The sequence below is a fragment of the Hoplias malabaricus genome, chromosome 8 (genome assembly GCF_029633855.1).
Source record: "Hoplias malabaricus isolate fHopMal1 chromosome 8, fHopMal1.hap1, whole genome shotgun sequence".
Classification (NCBI taxonomy): Eukaryota; Metazoa; Chordata; class Actinopteri; order Characiformes; family Erythrinidae; genus Hoplias; species Hoplias malabaricus.
This window is the reverse complement of record NC_089807.1, coordinates 6,316,990-6,330,095: the sequence shown is the minus strand read 5'-3', so window position 1 is coordinate 6,330,095 and position 13,106 is coordinate 6,316,990. Positions and strand designations below refer to the sequence as shown.

General features: G+C 44.6%; 1 protein-coding gene across 1 annotated transcript in view; it reads left to right on the top strand.

Annotated features, from left to right (window-relative positions):
- atrnl1a (attractin-like 1a) overlaps nucleotides 1–13,106 on the top strand; it is a 301,564-nt gene that overhangs the window by 171,995 nt on the left and 116,463 nt on the right. The gene's annotated exons all lie outside the window — the stretch shown is intronic.

Genomic DNA, 13,106 nt, shown 5'->3' with positions numbered 1-13,106 from the left:
TTCTCTGTACAAAAAAGCTTCAGATCTTTTATGTTGGATTGTTTCCTCCCATCAACTGCTTGCTTCAGGTCCTTCCACAACATTTCTATTGGATTACCTTCATTTTTCTTTAACTATTCTTTGGTAGAACGTTTGGGTCATTGTCTTGCTGCATGACCGGCCCAAACTATCATCTACTACCAAGGTGTTTTACAGATGGGATGAGATTTTTATGCTGGAATGCAGTGTTTTTCTTACTCCAAACATAACACCCAATTTCCATTTAAACTAAAAGAAAAAAAAATAATTATTGTGGTCTCATTCATCCACAGTACATTGTTCCAATACAGCAGCCATGTTCCTCTTGCAGTCCTGTCATGTACACTATTGTTCTTCATTGTTCTCCAGATGGTGGACTGATTAGAATTAACATTAGCCAATGCGAGTAAGTCCTTTAGTTACTTTGCCTTGGCACTTTTGTGACCTCACATACTACACCCTGCTCTGTGTGTGATCCCTCCTGGGGAGGATAATAAAAGTCCACAATTTCCTCCATTAGTACACAATTTTCTTGATTGACGACTTGTGTGGTCCACACTCTTTAGATGTCATCTTCATTATCTGTTCATCCTAAAGGTTCTCATACTTTTACCTCTCACTGATATGTAACATTGGATCATTTTTCTCAATAAATAAATGACCAAGTCTAATATTATTGTCTCATTTATGTGATTTGGTTCTCCTAAAATCTAAAGTTTTCACACTCTAAGAGAGGGCTGCACAATATGTGATTTGTTGATATATCACTCTTCAGTATATCACTCTTTACTCACACTTTTTTTTGCCTTTTTTAAATTGAATTTTGTATTATGTTACATATTTTATGTATCCATTGCTGAAATTACTACTGATAATTACAACTTGCTAACCCCAACTTAAACTATAATCGCCATTTCCTTTCTTTGGGAACATTTTAACAACCAGAAGCATCTATAGGTTTACATGGCCTCTACATAATCTGTGTATCACTACTCTCATACATTTTTATGGGAGGCAAATGCAGCCAAAATTGAAAACAATAAAATGAAAAACCAAATAACTTTTTTATATTTCTTTTTCTAAATGTGTGTACAAATATCTACAGAAAATACAAATTTAAATGGAATAACCTAATATGCAATTTCATTTCACTCAAGCATGGGTCATATTAGACAAACAAAAACATATTTGTTACTTCATTTTCAATAATTTGCTGGTATTTCATGGTCAAATCTAAAATGAAAAACCTAATTGGGAAAAGAAAACAAAAACACCACTTTGGTTTAGCCTTTTTCTTCATGAATTGCTTAGTAAACGTCAAATTTAAAATGAAAATGCAATACATAGTTAGCTGTTCATTTTTATCTACAGTATGCAACAGATAGGACAAAATTGTAAATGAAAGTAAACATGGATATAAGTCTCAGTAGAGATTCCGTTTTCAGCTCTGAATGCACTTTCAGTGAAAATACATTGAATTAAAACATTTTTCACTTTGTGTTTTCTATTTCAAGCTGAATAATATGTTAAAATATGGTAATTAGCAGTGGGCGGTGTTGCTTTAAGTTGGACCAGCGCCAACCCGATGTGTTCTGGTCCATAACACCAGAAGACACTATGTTGGTGCTGATCCACCCTAAATGGTGCAGCAATTAGTCAATAGATCCACATCCTTTCAGACCCATAACATTGAGTTATCTTTCCACCCTGGAAGTGTGGAAACAAACACCCGTGAATATTCTCCCAGTATGTTAAACTGTGCAGAGAAATGTTCCACCTTTGTTCCAAGCTGGCACAGGACCGTATATGTTGTTTGTGTGTGTGTGTGTGTGTGTGTGTGTGTGTGTGTGTACTGGGTATTTGTTGATGTGTATGGGAGCTGAAGTGTCTTGAAGCTGGGGTATAATATGTGCTGTAGTCTGCGGGCTAAAAGCTCGTCTGATGTGATGAACTGTGTCACTGAGGGAGGAGGGGGTAATGTAGCAGGCTCTTTCGTTTCTCCACTACTCAGATACATTTTACTCTCCTCTTTCATCCCTCTCTCTCTTGTCACTGTTCACTTACATCTTGCATTATTAGCCATTTTTTAAACAGCAGTATTACTATTATTATACACTGCAGGAAGGCAAAAACATAAGTATGAACAACACCAGCTTTACAGTGACTTTAATTAATAGTTTCTAAAAGAAAACAAGCACAACAATAACAGCAAAATAAAGGAAGACACTCACCTCAACATGGCACAAACACTCAACATGGTAGGTTTGGTAACAAGTAGTTTGTACACATTTACCCCAACTGAAATGGAGCTTGAGACAGGGAGCTTGATAAGGCTGTGGACGAGTCCTGGGTGACTTTACTGTGGGCACAGAAGCCCGATCTTTCCTGTTGTTCAGCAGGTGAAAGCAGTCATAGAAAGCAGGGAGGTGACTGGATTGTGTAGGGATGCAAAATATTTATCACAGTAAACAGAAGGGAGAGATGAAGATTTATAGGGCTTGTATAGTGTAGGATGAATGTGTGGGAGCATTTATCATACTAGAAGGCCCCAGAGCAACAAGTGACCAGTCGTTTCCTTTGGGAGAAGGCGATTTGTTGCTGTGATTTAGCAGCAGGCTGTAAGTGTCACAAGAACAGCGCGACAAGTGTCAGATCGAGCTGAGATTTTCTCAACTTTAAGACAATGAGTGATGAAGCAGAGATGCTCAAAATCCAAATTACTGAGTCTGACATTCCTTTGGACCAATCAGAGATGCACAATCTGAGGTCCACAGCTTTGACTTCCCTTCCAACATTTAAGTTCTGTTCTCTGTTTCGTCTTTTCCTTTGAATATGTCCAGAGACAATTAAAAGAAAAAAATGTTGTGTGGAAGTTGGACAATGTCCACACTCATGCGGTGCCCTAAACAAGGTCCCAAGAGACAACCGTGGGGTGCCATGAGCAACTGTTGTTTTCTAGTGAAAATGTTTGTTTATAGTATTTACAAATGCATAGTGTCTTTTCAAACAGATGTTTTTCTAATTTTTTTTTACTTTTCCATTTTATAATTTTGGTCCTGGTCTCTGGAACTGGGTATTATTCCGAATTAGGGATCTGAATAGGGACTAAACCATGATGTCTAAACCTTGAAGAGTGCTGACTGTCCAGAGAATGCATACCATCTGAAAAATCTCCAGACACATCAGAAATAACATTAGTTTTTATCCAACTCACAGCAGCAGCTTATTAAATTACGCTGTGGTCTTTTGGAGAGGTTCAAACGCTCCTTGGATTGGTGAAAAATCCAGTGAGAGCTGAACACTGCAACAAAGAAGGAACAAACTCTACTGATCTGTCTGAACTGATGTCGGAGCTGTGTTCAGTCCCAAACAACAACAACAACAACACGCCAATACATGATGAGTAAACAACGCTTAATGATACTACCACAACTGTTGGGGTTTCCAAAGCCCGTGGCTCCTGTTAGAGGTGATGTTTTGTGATGTCACCAGCTGCATTTTAAGGGAGAGCCATTTTAGTGGAAAATTAACCAGGTACCAGGTACCAAACAGCAAGTAGAGATGCTAATATGCAGTACAAAAGCATCGTATTTGTCTCTGCGATTTGTTTAAGGTATTGCCCAAGCCAACCATTTAATTTTGTTGTTGTCACTGCATCATAACTCATAACTAAGGAAATGCCAGCTTGGTGCTTCAAATGTGGAATTAGCCACATATATTTGGATTTAGGGCATTTAGCAGATGCTCATATTCCGAGTGACTTACAGTGACTTACATATTGAATATGGGTTTAGAAGTCTTGTCCAAAACCCTTATTGATAAAGAGTATTGTAGTTGCCTGCATTAGAAATCGAACCCCAGTCTTCCACATGATGCCTAGGTGTTCCACACTAAACGAATCAATTATGAATCTTAATGAAGTATATAATTTCTTCATAAGGATTTGGCTTCAGTTAGTCTTTATCTTAAACACCTTTTTCTTCACCTGTCATTGGGTGTACCATATGGGTGTGTATGTGGATGTCACTCTGACTGTGTCACTCTGTCTTCCCTCTGCTCTTTAACTGTCAGCCTGATGGATATGTCTCTGAAAACTCTCTCCCCATGTCAGCAAGCACTTTATTTCTGAGAGCACCTGGAGGAAATGGAAGGGAAGCTGGTAGCAGAGCTCTGTTGGGGCTCTCGTTGCGCTATTCCTGCTCTAAATGATTCATTTAAACTTGCTCTTTTATAAGAGTTTTGAACTGTACTTACAGTGTAAGGAGGTTTTTATTTACTTGAGTGTTTTTCTTTAACGAGGCTGGTAGGAAAGTGTTTGATTAAAAAAAAAAAAAAAAACAGGGGATTAATGAAAAAAAAAATCCCTCCAAAATGTCACTGTACTTAAGATCCACTGAAGCAAATTTAGCCATAAATGCTTTTGGAGTAATTTCTGTGCTCTGCAAACATTTCCTGCATTTTTGTTTTTTTTTTAACCTTCAAATCTTAGTGTCATTTCAATTAGTAGTTTTAGATTTCCTTTTTATTGGATGCTCTTTGTCCTTTATGGTTTTAGACAGAATTTTATTGTTTGTTTTAACATACACTTTTTTTTTCGAGCCTGAAAAAATATAAACATGAAACATTTGTAACTGCAAATGTCTAATATGGATTAGAGCCTGACCGATATATCAGCCAACTGATAGTATCAGTCGATATTAATAACCTGTGCAATTATCAGACAATTATATTGGGCAACATGGTGCTGCAACCTGTGGTGTCACTGCCACACAGTTCCAGGGTGCTGGGATCCCTGTGTCTGCTTAGGTTTACTCTGGGTGCTTGTTTTCAAACCTCTTTTCAAAAAGACATTTTGGTAGGTAGATTAGCTGTGTGAAACCGTCCACAGGTGTGTGTGAGGCTAGATGAGTGTGTGAAACTCTCCACAGGTGTGTGTGTTAGACTAGATCAGTGTGTGAAACTGTCCACAGGTGTGAGTGCCTGGGTGAGTCTGTGAAACTGTCCACAGGTGAGAGTGTGTGGGTGAATGTGTGAAATCATGCACAGGTGAGAGTGTGTGGGTGAGTATGTGAAATTGTCCACATGTGCGAGTGGTGAGTGACTGGGTGAGTGCGTGATTCTGTCTACAGGTGCGAGTGTGTGAGTGACTGGGTCAGTGTGTGAAACCATCCACAGGTGTGAGTGTGTGAGAGTGACTGGGTGAGTGTGTGAGTGACTGTGTTAGTGTGAGTGAAACTGTCCACAGGTGTGAGTGTGTGAGAGTGACTGGGTGAGTGCGTGAAACCGTTCACAGGTGTGAGTGTGTGAGAGTGACTGGGTGAGTGTGTGAAACCGTCCACAGGTGTGAGTGTGTGAGAGTGACTGAGTGAGTGTGTGAAACTGTCCACAGGTGTGAGTGTGTGAGAGTGACTGGGTGAGTGTGTGAAACCGTCCACAGGTGTGAGTGTGTGAGAGTGACTGGGTGAGTGTGTGAAACCGTCCACAGGTTTGAGTATGTGTGAGTGACTGGGTGAGTGTGTGAAACCGTCCACAGGTGTGTGTGTGTGAGAGTGACTGAGTGAGTGTGTGAAACCGTCCACAGGTGTGAGTGTGTGAGTGACTGGGTGAGTGTGTGAAACCGTCCACAGGTGTGAGTGATTGGGTGAGTGTGTGAAACTGTCCACAGGTGCGAGTGTGTGAGTAACTGTGTTAGTGTGAGTGAAACTGTCCACAGGTGTGAGTGTGTGAGAGTGACTGGGTGAGTGTGTGAGTGACTGTGTTGGTGTGAGTGAAACTGTCCACAGGTGTGTGTGTGAGAGTGACTGGGTGAGTGTGTGAAACTGTCCACAGGTGTGAGTGTGTGAGAGTGACTGGGTGAGTGTGTGAGTGACTGTGTTGGTGTGAGTGAAACTGTCCACAGGTGTGAGTGTGTGAGAGTGACTGGGTGAGTGTGTGAGTGACTGTGTTGGTGTGAGTGAAACTGTCCACAGGTGTGTGTGTGAGAGTGACTGGGTGAGTGTGTGAAACTGTCCACAGGTGCGAGTGTGTGAGTGACTGTGTTAGTGTGAGTGAAACTGTCCACAGGTGTGAGTGTGTGAGAGTGACTGGGTGAGTGTGTGAGTGACTGTGTTGGTGTGAGTGAAACTGTCCACAGGTGTGAGTGTGTGAGAGTGACTGGGTGAGTGTGTGAAACCGTCCACAGGTGTGAGTGTGTGAGAGTGACTGGGTGAGTGTGTGAAACTGTCCACAGGTGTGAGTGTGTGAGAGTGACTGGTTGAGTGTGTGAAACTGTCCACAGGTGTGAGTGTGTGAGAGTGACTGGGTGAGTGTGTGAAACTGTCCACAGGTGAGAGTGACTGGGTGAGTGTGTGAAACTGTCCACAGGTGTGAGTGTGTGAGAGTGACTGGGTGAGTGTGTGAAACCGTCCACAGTTGTGAGTGTGTGAGAGTGACTGGGTGAGTGTGTGAGTGACTGTGTTAGTGTGAGTGAAACTGTCCACAGGTGTGAGTGTGTGAGAGTGACTGGGTGAGTGTGTGAAACCGTCCACAGGTGTGAGTGTGTGAGAGTGACTGGGTGAGTGTGTGAAACTATCCACAGGTGTGAGTGTGTGAGAGTGACTGGGTGAGTGTGTGAAACTGTCCACAGGTGTGAGTGTGTGAGAGTGACTGGGTGAGTGTGTGAAACCGTCCACAGGTGTGAGTGTGTGAGAGTGACTGGGAGAGTGTGTGAAACCATACACAGGTGTGAGTGTGTGAGAGTGACTGGGTGAGTGTGTGAAACCGTTCACAGGTGTGAGTGTATGTGAGTCACTGGGTGAGTGCGTGATTCTGTCCACAGATGCGAGTGTGTGAGAGTGACTGGGTGAGTGTGTGAAACTGTCCACAGGTGTGAGTGTGTGAGAGTGACTGGGTGAGTGTGTGAAACCGTCCACACGTGTGAGTGTGTGAGAGTGACTGGATGAGTGTGTGAAACCGTCCACAGGTGTGAGTGTGTGAGAGTGACTGGGTGAGTGTGTGAAACCGTCCACAGGTGTGAGTGTGTGAGAGTGACTGAGTGAGTGTGTGAAACTGTCCACAGGTGTGAGTGTGTGAGAGTGACTGGGTGAGTGTGTGAAACCGTCCACAGGTGTGAGTGTGTGAGAGTGACTGGGTGAGTGTGTGAAACCGTCCACAGGTTTGAGTATGTGTGAGTGACTGGGTGAGTGTGTGAAACCGTCCACAGGTGTGTGTGTGAGAGTGACTGAGTGAGTGTGTGAAACCGTCCACAGGTGTGAGTGTGTGAGTGACTGGGTGAGTGTGTGAAACCGTCCACAGGTGTGAGTGATTGGGTGAGTGTGTGAAACTGTCCACAGGTGCAAGTGTGTGAGTGACTGTGTTAGTGTGAGTGAAACTGTCCACAGGTGTGAGTGTGTGAGAGTGACTGGGTGAGTGTGTGAAACCGTCCACAGTTGTGAGAGTGACTGGGTGAGTGTGTGAGTGACTGTGTTAGTGTGAGTGAAACTGTCCACAGGTGTGAGTGTGTGAGAGTGACTGGGTGAGTGTGTGAAACCGTCCACAGGTGTGAGTGTGTGAGAGTGACTGGGTGAGTGTGTGAGTGACTGTGTTAGTGTGAGTGAAACTGTCCACAGGTGTGAGTGTGTGAGAGTGACTGGGTGAGTGTGTGAAACCGTCCACAGGTGTGAGTGTGTGAGAGTGACTGGGTGAGTGTGTGAAACTGTCCACAGGTGTGAGTGTGTGAGAGTGACTGGGTGAGTGGGTGAAACTGTCCACAGGTGTGAGTGTGTGAGAGTGACTGGGTGAGTGTGTGAAACTCTCCACAGGTGTGAGTGTGTGAGAGTGACTGGGTGAGTGTGTGAAACCGTCCACAGTTGTGAGAGTGACTGGGTGAGTGTGTGAGTGACGGTGTTAGTGTGAGTGAAACTGTCCACAGGTGTGAGTGTGTGAGAGTGACTGGGTGAGTGTGTGAAACCGTCCACAGGTGTGAGTGTGTGAGAGTGACTGGGTGAGTGTGTGAGTGACTGTGTTTGTGTGAGTGAAACTGTCCACAGGTGTGAGTGTGTGAGAGTGACTGGGTGAGTGTGTGAAACCGTCCACAGGTGTGAGTGTGTGAGAGTGACTGGGTGAGTGTGTGAAACTGTCCACAGGTGTGAGTGTGTGAGAGTGACTGGGTGAGTGTGTGAAACTGTCCACAGGTGTGAGTGTGTGAGAGTGACTGGGTGAGTGTGTGAAACTGTCCACAGGTGTGAGAGTGACTGGGTGAGTGTGTGAAACCGTCCACAGTTGTGAGAGTGACTGGGTGAGTGTGTGAGTGACTGTGTTAGTGTGAGTGAAACTGTCCACAGGTGTGAGTGTGTGAGAGTGACTGGGTGAGTGTGTGAAACCGTCCACAGGTGTGAGTGTGTGAGAGTGACTGGGTGAGTGTGTGAGTGACTGTGTTAGTGTGAGTGAAACTGTCCACAGGTGTGAGTGTGTGAGAGTGACTGGGTGAGTGTGTGAAACCGTCCACAGGTGTGAGTGTGTGAGAGTGACTGGGTGAGTGTGTGAAACTGTCCACAGGTGTGAGTGTGTGAGAGTGACTGGGTGAGTGTGTGAAACTGTCCACAGGTGCAAGTGTGTGAGTGACTGTGTTAGTGTGAGTGAAACTGTCCACAGGTGTGAGTGTGTGAGAGTGACTGGGTGAGTGTGTGAAACCGTCCACAGTTGTGAGAGTGACTGGGTGAGTGTGTGAGTGACTGTGTTAGTGTGAGTGAAACTGTCCACAGGTGTGAGTGTGTGAGAGTGACTGGGTGAGTGTGTGAAACCGTCCACAGGTGTGAGTGTGTGAGAGTGACTGGGTGAGTGTGTGAGTGACTGTGTTAGTGTGAGTGAAACTGTCCACAGGTGTGAGAGTGACTGGGTGAGTGTGTGAAACCATCCACAGGTGTGAGTGTGTGAGAGTGACTGGGTGAGTGTGTGAAACTGTCCACAGGTGTGAGTGTGTGAGAGTGACTGGGTGAGTGTGTGAAACTGTCCACAGGTGTGAGTGTATGAGAGTGACTGGGTGAGTGTGTGAAACTGTCCACAGGTGTGAGTGTGTGAGAGTGACTGGGTGAGTGTGTGAAACCGTCCACAGGTGTGAGTGTGTGAGAGTGACTGGGTGAGTGTGTGAAACCGTCCACAGGTGTGAGTGTGTGAGAGTGACTGGGTGAGTGTGTGAAACTGTCCACAGGTGTGAGTGTGTGAGAGTGACTGGGTGAGTGTGTGAAACTGTCCACAGGTGTGAGTGTGTGAGAGTGACTGGGTGAGTGTGTGAAACTGTCCACAGGTGAGAGTGTGTGAGAGTGACTGGGTGAGTGTGTGAAACCGTCCACAGGTGTGAGTGTGTGAGAGTGACTGGGTGAGTGTGTGAAACTGTCGACAGGTGTGAGTGTGTGAAAGTGACTGGGTGAGTGTGTGAAACCGTCCACAGGTGTGAGTGTGCCTTAGACCCAATGGTAGGCCCTGGATGGTATGGTTACAGAAAATAATGCATGATCCACCCGAGTCTTAAACGTCAAAGTAATTCATGGAATGATATCAGCCAGCATTAAAGTTTGTCAAAATTTTCTGTATTAATCAGGCCCTTATATGAACGATGGTAGACTTTTCCCTGCTTTGCCATTCCTCCTCCATGTGGAGGACATTCGGTTTAATTCTGGGATGTGATTGAGACTCCCTTGCTGGATTATTACTTCTGTCCAGAGAATATTTAATCAGTCTCCAGTGCAGCCGGCTGTGTCGATTCCTGCTGGAACGTCTCAGCAGAGTTACTGCACATAAATCTCTGAGGAGCATCCAATAAAAAACACCAGAGGTAAACCTGCGTGATTCAAAGGGAAAAAACATGTTTCGTTGCTTGCTGTGATTCTGAGAAATCTGTGCTTAGTGCACTCCAAACCTGATGAACTGTACTGTAAATACAGCAGTGCAGGAACAGGAGCAGTGCATCACAGGGCAGCATTAACTTTTGACAGAATCTGATCATTGATGGGTCTTTAACTGGACATGTCCAAGGCAGTGGTCAAACAGTTTGTATAATCCCAGCAGAAATGCATTACTGATATAAGAGGGTGTGCTGGAGCAGTCAGACATGAGCCTAAGGTTACCCAAGCCATCTGGGTATACAAGCAAAAGCACTTGGGAGGTGCAATGCTGTGCTAAGTGTCGGCCATGGTATTAAGAGTCCTTAAATATTGTGGAAGGGAACAGCAGGTGATGAGACACAGGTGAGTTGGAGCATTTGGGGCCCACTGCGAGGGCTTGCTGGCTGACAGGCTAGAAGATGTTTCACTAGCCTTTATTAATTCCTTCATTTGCTTTCACCCTGCTCAAGGTCGTGCTGGGTCCCTTAGCCTACCCAGAATCGTTGGGCACAAGACAGCAACTCACGCTGGACAGGAAACCAGTCCATCACAAGACATCTCAAACACATACATCTGTGGACAATGTCTCACACTCAAACCTGTGCATAATTACACACAGTAAGTAACATGTATTTAATCTTCGGGAGGAGACTAACCACCTGGAGGAAACCCACACAGACTCAGGGAGAACACACCACGCTCCCCTCAGACAGTGACCCAAGGCTGGGAATTGAACCCACAGTCCCAGAAGATGTGTGAGAGTGACACCACTTCTTGCATCATCAAGGTGCCCTGGCATTTAACTTGATAAACAAAATGCCAAACGCTTCATGCAGAAAAAAAATAAATAAATGATGTGGTGACATGGATATTTTTGGATGACATGAATATAATATACATTACACTTGAGTCCAGGATTCAATTCCATGCTCTCTTATGAATCATTCCGGACTCTGTCCCTCCTCTGCTTACATCTTCTGGTCATTACACTGTCCTACTGCTCCATCAGTGAAGCTAATTTCCAGCAGGTGGACAGAGTGGTGAGGTCAGTGAAATCCAACTCTGATTCCACTGTCTGCACTCTCCACAGCTGTCGTCACCACACAGATCTTCTGTCTGCGTGAGCACGTACTGTCATCATATATCGCCTTATGCTGACAGTACATTGCCACATGAAGACCATTCCTAATGGGGGTATTACCTTCTGTCCGATATATCATCACTGTCCAAAGAAAAACATGCATCTCCAATATAGTTACTGTACAGGAGAAGAAAAACAAACAAACAAACAAAAGAAAAACCTTGTTACTTTTTAATGGAAGTCAATGTATTTTATTCCAAGTAATTTTGTAGCATTTCTATTGGTCCATTCATCATGACATATTTACACAATATGAAAGACAGCTGCTGTGTTCAAATGATATTGTAAACTAAATACAGTGGAACCTCTACTAACGAACGCCTATACTAATGAACTTTTCAAGATATGAACCGGGCATTTGAATATTTTTTGCCTCCACCAACGAACCATGACTTTAGAAACGAACCCGAGCCTCCGCTGAGCCGGCGGTTGGAAATGTCCACTGACCCCAATAGGCGAGTCTCCCAGCGCCCCCAGACTTGAGTGAGCTTTTAAGATTAGCAAATTGTAGCTTTAGCATTTTAGCATTAGTGTAAATAGCAGACATCAAAATTGGTGCTAAGTTAAGCCGTATCTACGCTTCGTCTCCCCACATTCACCGCCTACTCTCCGTTATTCCCCCCGACCCCCCACCTCCCGTCATACAGCCAGTGCCTGTGTTACTCCTCCAGCCAGTCGTCACGTCTTCAAGGTAGCGATGTGTAACCACTTACAACTTTATTATTTCTTATTTATTACTGTTTCCACTGTATTTCTCTTTTATTTTTAGTAACGCTACATGTATTTTTTACTAATCTGAGAGTGTTGTAAACACATATCAGTGCAAAAAGGGTGACTTTCGGGGATGGGGCATTAATGAGCGCATTAATTGCTTTTCCATTATTTTAAATGGGGAAAATTGACTCGAGAAACAAACTTTTCCACTTACAAACCATAACGGGTTTGTAACGTAACCGGGTCACGGAATGGATCGAGTTCTTAGGTAGAGGTTCTACTGTATACAGCTCCAGGGACCTGGAGGTTGTGGGTTCGATTCCTGCTCCAGGTGTGTTCTCCCTGTGTCCGCATGGGTTTCCTCTGGGTGCTAGGGTTTCCTCCCACTCTCCAAAAACACACGTTGGTAGGTGGATTGGAGACTCAAAATGTCCGTAGGTGTGAATGTGGGTCGCCCTGTGAAGAACTGGCGCCCCCTCCAGGGTGTGTTCCCGACTTGTGCCCAATGATTCCAGGTAGGCTCTGGACCCACCGCGACCCTAAACTGGATAAGGTTTACAGATAATAAATGTAAAAAATGGAGATACATGTTTTTCATTGGACCACAATATCCTCTTCTGGGATTCTCTACCATTGTGTTGCACATTGTCATTCTACAGTTAGTGACTGTTGTCCGTCTGTTCCCTGGCATACAGATGTTAGCCGCTTTCACCCTGTTCTTCAATGGACAGGACCCCACACGTGTGAGTGTGTGTGTGTGACCGGTTTGAGTGTGTGAAACTGCGTGAGTGTGTGAATCTGTCCACAGGTGTGACTGTGTGAGTGACTGGCTGAGTGTGTGAAACCTTCCACAGGTGTGAATGTGTGAGTGTGTGAAACTGTCCACAGGTGAGAGTGTGTGAGTGACTGGGTGAGTGTGTGAAACTGTCCACAGGTGAGAGTGTGTGAGTGACTGGGTGAGTGTGTGAAACTGTCCACAGGTGAGAGTGTGTGAGTGACTGGGTGAGTGTGTGAAACTGTCCACAGGTGTGAGTGTGTGAGTGACTGGGTGAGTGTGTGAAAATATCCACAGGTGTGAGTGTGTGAAACTGCCCACAGGTGTGAGTGTTTGTGTGACGGGTGAGTGTGTGAAATTATAAACAGGTGTACGTGTTTGTTTGGTCTGTTTTCTGGTCGTGCAGTAAGTTAAAACATTTGCAGAGGTGGCAAAATGATAGAATCTCTGCAGGATTTGATTCCGCTGTGTGGTTTCTCTCCTCATCTCACACCTCTGAGGGGTCAGTGCAGCTTAAGATGTATTTCCATTTCCTGTCCATCTCATATATTTTTTTTTTCTGTATAGCGATGTGTCTATCTGTCAGTCGTCTTATCCA